This window comes from Lagenorhynchus albirostris, chromosome 12 (assembly GCF_949774975.1).
Source record: "Lagenorhynchus albirostris chromosome 12, mLagAlb1.1, whole genome shotgun sequence".
NCBI classification, from domain to species: Eukaryota; Metazoa; Chordata; class Mammalia; order Artiodactyla; family Delphinidae; genus Lagenorhynchus; species Lagenorhynchus albirostris.
In genome coordinates this window covers 15,378,454-15,389,762 of record NC_083106.1, presented here as the reverse complement: position 1 = coordinate 15,389,762, position 11,309 = coordinate 15,378,454, and positions in this window count along the sequence as shown.

Sequence of the window (11,309 nt, the reverse complement as noted above, 5' to 3'; positions counted from 1 at the left end):
CTTTTGCTTTTTGGTTTTTCTGACAATCATGTCCACTAACAAGCTCAACTAAATGAAATGACTTCAAGGAATGTTAAACAGAACATAGGATTTGTGCGTAATTATGTGGTAATTATTATGAGGGAATTTAGAGTCTAACTTGATGAAAATGTCTGAAGTATAAACAAAATAATATTATTCTTTGAACAAATCCAACTGACAATTTTTCCTTAAAATTAGGCATCTCCTTATGGAGGAAAGGTCAAAATATAAGAATAAAAATGTTAATGATTCTATCAATATAAAGTTCTATAGCTGTGGTTTTCTACCTGTTCTTGAGCTCCTGGGAGGGGCCTTAGAATTTCTGCAAGGAAATGAAAGAAGCTGAATCAGCTGTGCAAGTTATTGGAGTTTCAAGTAAAATTTTTTAAAATAAATGGTTTCACTACTAAATTTTTTTCTCATTGATTTTTTAAATTTAAGTATAGTTGGCATAAAATATTAAATAAGTTATAGGTGTGTGATACAGTGATTCACAACTTTTAAAGGTTATACTCCATTTATAGTTATTTATAGTTTTATAAAATATTGGCTATATTCTCCATGTTGTAAAATATATCCTTGTAGCTTATTTTATACCTAGTAGTTTGTATCTTTTACTCCCCTACCCTATATGGCCCCTCCCTCCTTCCCTCTGCCCACTGGTAACCACTAGTTTGTTCTCTATATCTGTGAGTCCACTTTTTTTTATATTCACTAGTGTGTTGTATTTTTTAGATTCCACATATAAGTGATTTTATACAGTATTTGTCTTTCTCTTTCTAACTTATTTCACTTAGCATAATGCCCTCCAAGTCCATCATGTTGCTGCAAATGGCAAAATTTTATTCTTTTTTATGGCTAAGTAGTATTCCATTGTATAATATAACCACATCTTTTTTATCCATTCATCTGTTGATGGGCACTTAGGTTGCTTCCATATCTTGGCAATTGTAAATAATGCTTCTATGAACATTAGGGTGCATGTATCTTTTCAAGTTAGTGTTTTTGTTTCTTTTGGATATATGCCCAGGAGTGGAATTGCTGGGTCATATGGTAGTTCCATTTTAAGATTTTTGAGAAACCTCCATACTGTTTTCCACAGTGGCTGTACTGATTTACATTCCCACCAACAGTGCAAGAGGGTCTCCTTTTCTCCACTTCCTCGCCAACATTTGTTTATGTGTTCTTTTTGATGGTGGCTATTCTGACAGGGATGAGGTGATAGCTCATTGTGGGTTTTTTTTGCTGTTTTTTTTGTTTGTTTTGTTTTTTGCGGTACGCAAGCCTCTCACTGTTGTGGCCCCTCCCGTTGCGGAGCACAGGCTCCGGACGCGCAGGCCCGGCGGCCATGGCTCACGGGCCCAGCCGCTCCGCAGCACGTGGGATCTTCCCGGACCGGGGCACGAACCCGTGTGCCCTGCATCGGCAGGCAGACTCTCAACCACTGCGCCACCAGGGAAGCCTCATTGTGGTTTTGATTTGCATTTCCCTGATGATTAGGGATGTTGAGCATCTTTTCATGAGCCTGTTGGCCATCTCTATTTCCTCTTTGGGAAAATGTCTATTCAGTTCTTCTGCCCATTTTTTAATTGGGTTGTTTGTTTTTTTGATGTTGAGGTGTATGAGCTGTTTATTACATGTTGGATATTAACCCCTTGTTGGTCATATATTTGCAAATATTTTCTCCCCTTCAGTAGGTTGTCTTTTCATTTTGTTGGTTTCCTTTGCTGTGCAAAAGCTTTTAAGTTTAATTAGGTCCCACTTGTTTATTTTGGCTTTTATTTCTTTTGCTTTAGGAGAGAAATCCAAAAAAATATTCCTATGATTCATGTCAGAGTGTTCTGCCTGTGTTTTCCGTAGAAGTTTTATGGTATCTGGTCTCATATTTAGGTCTTTAATGCATTTTGAGTTTATTTTTGCTATGTCATACTAAATATTTTAAAAGTCATAAATATTATCCATTCATTTATTCCTTCAATAAATATTTTTTGATTGTCTATTATGGTAGGCCTTGTGGTAGATGACCACCGCACCCCCTACCCCCCGTTTTTAAGTACATTTAATCTTGACTCAGCCATTGGAGTAAAAGATGACACAAATAATGATGCTTCCTCATTATTTCACAACATGTTTTGAAAATGGAAACTACTATTGGAACTATTTTACAGAGAGGAAACTGAAATAGAAGGAAGGTAGTTAATATCTTACAGAACTGTCCTTGCTCTTTCATTTTAGGTTAACATGCAAGTCTGGCTAAAAGAATAAGCAATGGGAATAATGGTGCGGGAGATGCTCTTATGTGCTCCTGGTACTTTCTCTTTTACCCTTTGGTAGCTGCTGGTGAGTGGTCGGGACTGACCGGAAGAGCCCGGGGAGCTTGAAGGAAGTGGGAAAGGGGAAGTGGTACCATGTTTCTTTCCAGAGGGTTTGACAATAAATCTGCTGGAACTTATTCTGTGTGTCTGCTCTCCTGGCAGTCTGATATTCCTAACCCATGTCGAACTCTGCACATTAAGTATTTAAAAAAATATTAAAGGCCCAAGGTTGTGGTGTGTTTTTGTTAGCATCTTCCTGACAGGGACTCAAGGGCCCTGGGGGCTGCCATCCTGTCATTCATGTCAGCAGAAGAAGTCCCACCCACAGAGGGGAAGTCCTATAATATCTTCCCTTTGCAAATATGTCTGCCAATTAGGAGCACTTTTTTTACATATTTCACTTGAGCTTCACAACCACCTGTGAGGCAGAAAGAAAATGGTTCGTGGTTCTCATTTGATAGATAAGGAAAAGGGGATTGGAGACGTTTAAGTGACTTGTCCAAGGTCAAACACTCTGTAAGTGGTTGAGCAGGAATTTAACTCCAGGCTCGTGGGGAGAACATTCAGGACAACTGGTTAATGTTTTAGATCTGCAGGTAACTAGTGGTGCAAGCCTTGTGAGCCACGTGTTAACCGGAAAGCGAGAGGCTGGGGTTACCCGGGGGATCCCTGAGGTTTCGTGACCCTGGCTGGTAGGAAGTGGGGCTATCCACCTTTCCCTCCCACTGACCTCCATGAAGGCATTCTCCGATGTGGAAATGAGGAATGCAGGATAATACTTTCCAGGGAGATTTCATTTCTTTCCTATAAATACAGATAGGCTGAAAAATCGCTGGAGAATCAGCAAAATCTCTCGAGTAGCTCCAAACTCTTTAAGCGATTTGTGCTGCCTAAATGCAGATTTAAGCTGGGCTCAGCTGCGAGCTGCTGGCAAGCTGCCTAATTACAATACGGCCGGAAGCTCTGCTATATCCTGTGGAACCACGACTATTGACTCAACCTGTAATTCTGTCTTAGGAAACCCCTCATTTTAGAGTGTGAGCGGTGAGAGGGTGTCACAGAGTCCGAATTCCGGATGTTGCGGTTGCTTTGGATTTTATGTTACTCTCTGAAGTCATCTCCACGTTTCCTTCAGTAACTTTCCTGCCAGTATTTTTGACCCTAAAAACACACCTTTCCCTGTCAGTAATGAGATTCAGCTTCCTGCACAGTGTCTTGAGTTCTGTGGTAACTATGGTAACACACACACACCCTGCACGCCCCTCCCCCGCCCCCACCAAGGAGAAAGGAGGAAATAAGTTCACATCATACCAGCTCCACCCCAAGTCCGTGTGAGGAAATGGCTTTGTTTGGGTGAGGCAGCCATCACCATCCCCCCCAGGAGCCCCTGGTACTACACTTCTGCTCAGCAATGCTCTCCTCCTCTCCTGGGGCCATCATGCTTTTAGCATCACTCTGTTATTCCTTGTTTTACTGCAGAGCAGTGGTAATTGATGTCGATGCTCTATTAAACAGATGGAGGGATGAGCCGGAAGCATCTTAGTTAAAAGACAGTTTGATTCTATCAGTCTTGTTGAAACACTTTACCCTCTGATTTAATTTTATTCCACTGGGATTGAGGGTTACGGCTTCTTGTTCTCATTCTGTTGTCATTCACAAGGATACGCTCTCTGGAAAAGAGACAAGCCTTCTCTCCTGCCCTTCTTCCCACCCAGATTAAGGGTGTGAGGTGAAAACACAAGCAGCATCCACTGAGGGCCTTCTCTTGTGAGTTCTTTTGTGCCAACAGGCAGATGGGGTGGGCAGCCTCTCTGGCAGGCGACAAAGGAGAAGGGAGGAAATCATTACTGTCAAATGAAACTTGAAATGGTGAGGAAGCTTGGTCTGATGCTGTGAATGCAAACCCCTGAGCTTTCTGGAGTTTTCTCTGAAATTTGATCTGAGTGTTTAACCTCTTCCTTTCTGGTCAGACACCTGAATGTGGAATGACATAAATGATACAGCAAATAAAGTATCCAGACTAAAAGGAAGATAAAGATTGGAAACGGAACATATTTTTCTTAGAATAGTGTCTTTTAAGTGATATTCTAGGTTACTGTGTCTCAAACCATGGATGTCTTAGGCCTTCAGGTTGCCTTACGTACATTGTGACCCTGGAGGGGTATATTCCTTTCTGAAAGGTACTGGTGGCTTAGCATTTAAGGAGATGCCTGGTGTACTAGTTTCCTAGGGCTGTTGTAACAAAGTACCACAAACTAGGTGGCTTAAGACAATGGAAATTTCTGGTCTGCAGTGAAAAGGCAAGAAATCTGAAATCAAGATGGGGGCAGAGCTGTGCTTCCTCTGAAACATATAGGCGAGAGTCCCTCCTGTGTCTTCCAGTTTCTGGTGTTTGCTCCTTGGCTTGTAGACACATCACTCTAATCTCTGCCTGCATCATCACATGGCTGTCTCCCTGTGTATCTATGTTTCTAAGTCTCCCTCCCTTTTATAAGGACATCAGCCACACTGGATTTGAAGGCAACCCTACTCCAGAATGACTTCATCTGAATTTACTTAATTACATCTGCAATGATCCTATTTCAAAATCTGGTCACATCCTGAGGCACTGGGGCTAGGACTTCAGCAAACCTCTTGGGGGGGGGGACACAATTTAACTCATACGAAGAGAGAATACAACGTTTCCCCGACTTAAGTGTCCAGAGAACGTTTTGATTGAAGAGGATACTGTGGAATTCATCACCTGCGGAACGTACTTGTGAAATGATGCCCTCAGCCCTGTGGAAGCCTCGCTCGTGGAGTTCTCCAGTTTATCTTGAGTATTGCCTTCAACACGGCTCTCGTGCCTTTCAGGCTCTGACACCATTGTTCCTCCATTTCAGTTGCCCGGAGACCATGGAAACTGCTGCCCGGGAGAGGAAGTGCTTCTGCATTTTGAGGAGGCTGCATAGGGGGCGTAGCCCTGCTGAGCCCAGGCATTGCTCTCAGCTGAAGCTGAGACCCTCTCTAAGTGCGTGCCTGCCATCTTGTGGTTGGTTCTGCCTTCCCCCAACAGCAGGGTTTTTATCAAGTAAAACAAGAGCCTTTTGCCTCGGCTGTGATTGGAGCTGCCTCAAAGTCCAAACCCTCAGAGGCAGCCACGCCCTTAGCCGCTCTCTACCTCTGGGACCGAACTAGCCATGCTCTGGTCTTTATATGGTCTCTATAGTGCTGTATGTCAGTTATATCTCAATAAACCTGGAAGGAAAAATATGCCTACTCTTGGGGTTTGAGTGTGATAATTAATCACCTCTCTCTCTGCTGCTTGGAGTTCAGAGATAGACTCAGGAGTTAGATAAATGGGAACAAAAATATTAGTTTTATTATTGGTAAAATTCAATTGGAGAATGTGGCGCCCATGTTTTGGTGATCTAGAGAGTCTATTAACATGTTTCATTCTTAATATCTTGACCAGAGTTTCTAGAACAAGAATGCTCTAGAGTGAGCTCTCTTTTTCCTTCTTTTTTTTTAATGTTGATTTCTGATTTTAATGATATTGCCTCTGGTGTTTATTATTAGGAATATTGTTGATTCAGTTTAAGGTGGATTTTTTAGACCATGTTAAAGAAATATTTTAGGACGTCTAAAGAAGTTCCTAAAAATCAGGTTGGGTATTAAGTAATATCAGATAGCTTTTGGAAATCTTTGAAGACTATTATGTAATTTTGAAATTTAAATCATTATTTTGCAGAAAAGCTTTGAATGTCTTTCTTTGCCTGCAGAAATATTCTTTTACGCTTGAAATATTAAAATAGGGTGATTATCCTGGATCCAATTTTTGTAATAGAATATATTTAGGCATCTTCATATTTAATTATTCTGCATCACTTGGATAAATCTTATTTGACTGTATTTAATGAAGATATATTTAAAATATATTGATTAATTTGATTGATTTTTTTTGGTCTGCTATCTTTGTTGAGCTTTGTTAGTAGGATTATTAATACTTTGCTCAATAAATTGAACAGATTTTCATGCTTACATATACTCTGAGACTTTTTATTTAGCCTGGGTAATATTGTTCTTTAAGTGTTTGAAAAGGTCACCATCTGAAGTAGGATACATCTTTTTTTAAACATAGCAGTCTTTGACAATGTTTTTAATTTTTTATCACAGTCACTGATATTTTTAGTCAGCTTTAGAATCTTGCTTGTTTTTTTCCCCAGAAATTGACCATTTTCTCAAGTTTAAAAATGTATCCACACTGAATCATATAAAGCTTGAAGTAATTTTTTTAAACATCTTTATGGGAGTATAATTGTTTTACAATGTTGGGTTAGTTTCCACTGTGTAACAAAGTGAATCAGCTATATGTATACATATATCCCCATATCCCCTCCCTCTTGCTTCTCCCTCCCACTGTCCCTATCCCACCCCTCTACATGGTCACAAAGCACAAAGCTTGAAGTAATTTAAAATGTCCCTTTGTAATTGTTTTAGATATGAACTTAGTTCTTATTTTGTTAAATTGTGTTTTTCTTATTCACATTTGCTAGTGTACGTTGTATTCTTTTTTCTGTAAAGAATCATTGCCACTATTTAGTTAATAAATAAATTTATTTTTTTAGAGAAACATTTAAAATGAAAATACAAGAATTTAAGAGTAATTGTAATGCTAACTAGGGGAAAAAAAAAACAAGTTTCAGAAAAATTAGCTACTTGTATTATACAATGTTTCATTAAAAAATCAGCCCCCGGGACTTCCCTGGTGGTGCAGCAGTTAAGAATCTGCCTGTCAATGCAGGGAACATGGATTTGAGCCCTGGTCTGGAAGATCCCTCATGCTGCAGAGCAACTAAGCCCGTGCGCCACAACTACTGAGCCTGCGCTCTAGAGCCCGCGAGCCACAGCTACTGAGCCCATGTGCCACAACTACTGAAGCTCACGTGCCTAGAGCCCGTACTCCGCAACAAGAGAAGCCACCGCAAGGAGAAGCCCGCGCACCGCAACAAAGAGTAGCCCCCGCTCGCCTCAACTAGAGGAAGCCTGCGTGCAGCAACGAAGACCCAACACAGCCAAAAATAAATAAATAAATAAACAAACAAATAAATAAATAAATTTATTTTTTTTAAATGTGAACGTCCTTAACAGCACTGAACTGTATGCTTCAAAATGGTTAAAATGGTAAATGTTATGTATATTTTACCGCAGTTTTTAAAAAAGAATATTATGCAGTCGGCTTTAGGCTTAGTTTAATTATTCATAAAACAAGAGTACCATAACTGTCTTAATCTATTAATGAGTAGAGAAACAGCCCACACTGGCTTAGCATGCAGAATTAAAGAGATTTTAAATCATTATTTTGCAGAAAAGCTTTGAATGTCTTTCTTTGCCTGCAGAAATATTCTTTTACGCTTGAAATATTAAAATAGGGTGATTATCCTGGATCCAATGTAATCAGAAGGAGAGATCCTGTCCTCTCTCCCCGTGGTTCTCCCAGTGGAAAAAGGGGTAGAGGTGGAAGTCAGTAATGTGATGGGAGAAAGAGTTGACCGGCAGCTGTTGATAGTTACAGTAATTAACATTACTATCTAATAAAAAACATTAAATATAAGGAAAATTAAAATACATAACCTTTGGACCTCTGGCCTTTCCAGAGTCCAAGGTTAGATCTAGACATACAAAAAAAAAAAAAAAAAGGTTCTTGTCTTCCAACATCTGTATTGAGCAATCTCAGTGTCCCAGCTGGACAGGTGAGTCATTGACGAGCCTTCACCCCCAACAGGAAACTGATCACAGACGGAGTGGTTGAGGGAACACCTTTGCCTTCAAGGAGAGAGAGAAATGAATGCAGTTTCTCCTGCTCTGCCCACTTTACAACCAGAAAGACTAAAAACCTGGAGACTCACTATGATTTGATTCATATTTCACAGTTAACTGGTGATACTCACAGGAAATAGGCGAAAGTATCTTCACTTCCATTTTATCAGGTGTTATGGGTTGAACTGGGTACCCGAAGACATATGTTCACGTCCACCTGGAACGTGCAAATGTGACTTTATTTGGAAATACATAAATTTCGGGGCATTAGGGTGGGCCCACATCTAAAATTATTGGTGTCCTTTTAAGAAGAGGAGAAACACACAGACAGAGACCCTCGGGGGAGGAGGAGGTGAAGACACACAGAGAGAATGCCGTGTGTTGGCCTCTACCAGGAGTGAAAAGAAAGGCCTGGAACGGATTCTTCCTTAGAGCCTTCAGCGGGAGCCCGGCCCTGCTGACACCTTGCTTTCAGACTTCTGGCATCCAGAACTGTGAGACAATACAGTTTTGTTGTTTTAAGCCACCCAGTTTGTGGGACTTTGTTACAGCAGACCTTGAAAATGAACACACCAGGCATCCCCTTAAATGCCTTTCTTAAGAGCCACCTTGTTTTGTCAAAATTCTGCCTTGTAATTTATTCTTAGAAGAGAAATAATATTGAGAAACCACCACTGGTTCAGAGGATAATTTTTTTAAGGTGTGGAAAAGCAATAATGAATCTTATAGGAAGCAAATACAGTATTGATAAATGCTAAATAACGTTGCTCTGGAACATGGCATTTTTCTATTAAAAATGTTTCTGACTAATATCACCACAGTGTTTTTGTCTTCTTGTCTAGAATTTTGTTTGTGGCTAAGCTCATTCATAAAAAGGCATTGTTTTCCGAAGATAATATAATACAGTGGCTGGAGAATTCCTGTAATTTTTCTTCTGTGGGCTCCAATCCATGACTGCGCAGTGCTGTTTGGATATTGCTTGGGTGAGGAAAAGAAACACTCAGGAAATCCCCCAGTCACAGAAGTCATGTTTTGATAGGGGCAGAGACAGTCTCACTTGATGAATCATGCTGCGGAACAATCCCCAGCTTTGTGAGACCCGTATTTTCTTTTCAGCTTTTTTCCTAAGAGCTCTTTCTAGAAGAGTCTCTCCCTCCAGTCTCTCCACTTAAATGCTCATTGGGTTAAATAACACGAACGCTGTGAAATCCCAAACTCTTTTCCCCAGAGAAAGTAAAGAGTGAAACAAAATACAGATTGGAATATGCTTGGAGAAGGAGGGATGTAATTTTTGATTCCTGCTCTAGAACCCCCCATGCCTGGACCTTGTCACTTCCACCACCTCCAACCTTTATGCCACCATTTCCTCTTCCCAGTTCCACAGTTTTCTCCCCTGATGAGCCCTCAGTTAACTCTCATCTGAACGGCTGCAATGGTTCTTCTTCTTCTTTAAATTGAAGTAGAGTTGATTTACAATGTTGTATTAGTTTCAGGTGTACAGCAAAATGATTCATATATATCACATATACACACATCTATATATTTCTTTTTCAGATTCTTTTTCCATGTAGGTTATTGCAAAATACTGAGTACAGTTCCCTGTGCTATATAGTAGGTCCTTGTTGGTTATCTATTTTATGTATAGTAGTGTGTGTATGTTACTCCCAAATTTCTAATTTATCCCGCACTATCTTTCCCCTTTGTTAACCATAAGTTGGTTTTCTATGTCTGTGAGTCTGTTTTTGTTTTATAAATAAGTTCATTTGTATCCTTTTTCTAGATTCCACATTTAAGTGATATCATATGGTATTTGTCTTTTTCTGTCTGACTTATTTCACTTAGTATGATAATCTCTAGGTCCATCCATGTTGCTGCAAATGGCATTATTTCATTCTTTTTATGGCTGAGTAATATTCCATTCTATATATATATACCATATCTTCTTTGACTGGGCTTCCTAGTCACAGCTTTTATTGACACCTGAGTTTGTGACCAGATTAATCGTCCTTAATATAATTTTTAAAACATCATCTCCATTCTTAAAACTTTGAATTTATATTTATTGGGAGTTTATTATATGCAGCATTCTGTGCTTTATTGAGGCACCACGTAGGAAAATGTTTCAATAAACATTTGATGTTTACAATACTTCGCTCTTTTGGATGGGGAGGACTTGAGCGTAGAGAATCTAAATTTGGGGTAAAGTAGGGAGTGTGAGGAGAGAGCCTTTCTTGAGGCCAGTGGTTCTCAGACTTCGGCAAATGTCAGAGTCACCTGGAGGGTTTCTTGAAACACAGAGTGCTGGGCCCACCCCCAGAGTTTCTGATTCAGTGGGTCAGGGGTAGGGCCCGAGAATCTGTATTTCTAACAAATCACCCGGGGACGCTGATGGTGGGCATCCAGGACCACACTTTGAGGACCTTGTTCTAACTCACTCACCGTGCCTTAGCTACAGTGTATAAGCTGTTCATTTTCTTCAGGGCAGTGGAGGTTTTTTTAATTAAAACATATTTTTGGGTAAAATATACACAGTATAAAATTTACCGTCTTTGCTATTTTTAAGTGGGTTCAGTAGTGCTAAGTACATTCCCACTGTTGTGCCACCGTCACCGCCATCCATCACCACCATCCATCTCCAGAACTCTTTTCATCTTGCAAAACTGAAAGTCTGCACCCATTAGACGATAACTCTCCTTTTCCCCCCCCTCCCAGCCACAGTCAACAACCGTTTTACTTTCTGTCTTTATGAATTTGACTGCACTAGATACCTCATATATGTGGATTGTACAAGTTTTATCTCTTTGTGACTGGCTTTTTTCACTTAGCAGATGTCTTAAAAATTCATCTATGCTGCATCGTGTCTCAGAATTTCCCTCTTTTTTTTTTAAGGCTGAATAATATTCCAGTGTCTCTATATACTGTATTTTGTTTATTCATTCATCTGTCCATGGACACTTGGGTTGCTCCCATCTCTTGGCTATGGTGAAAAACGGTGCTATGAACATAAGTGTGCGAATATCTCTTTGAGACCCTGCTTTCAATTCTTTTGTATGTATACCCAGTAGTGGAATTGCTAGAGCGGTGGAGTTTTTTTTAAAGTGCCTCGTCCTGTGGATTAAATGGGATAAAGTAGATAAGGAATCAACACAGTGCTTACACATAGTAACATAAACT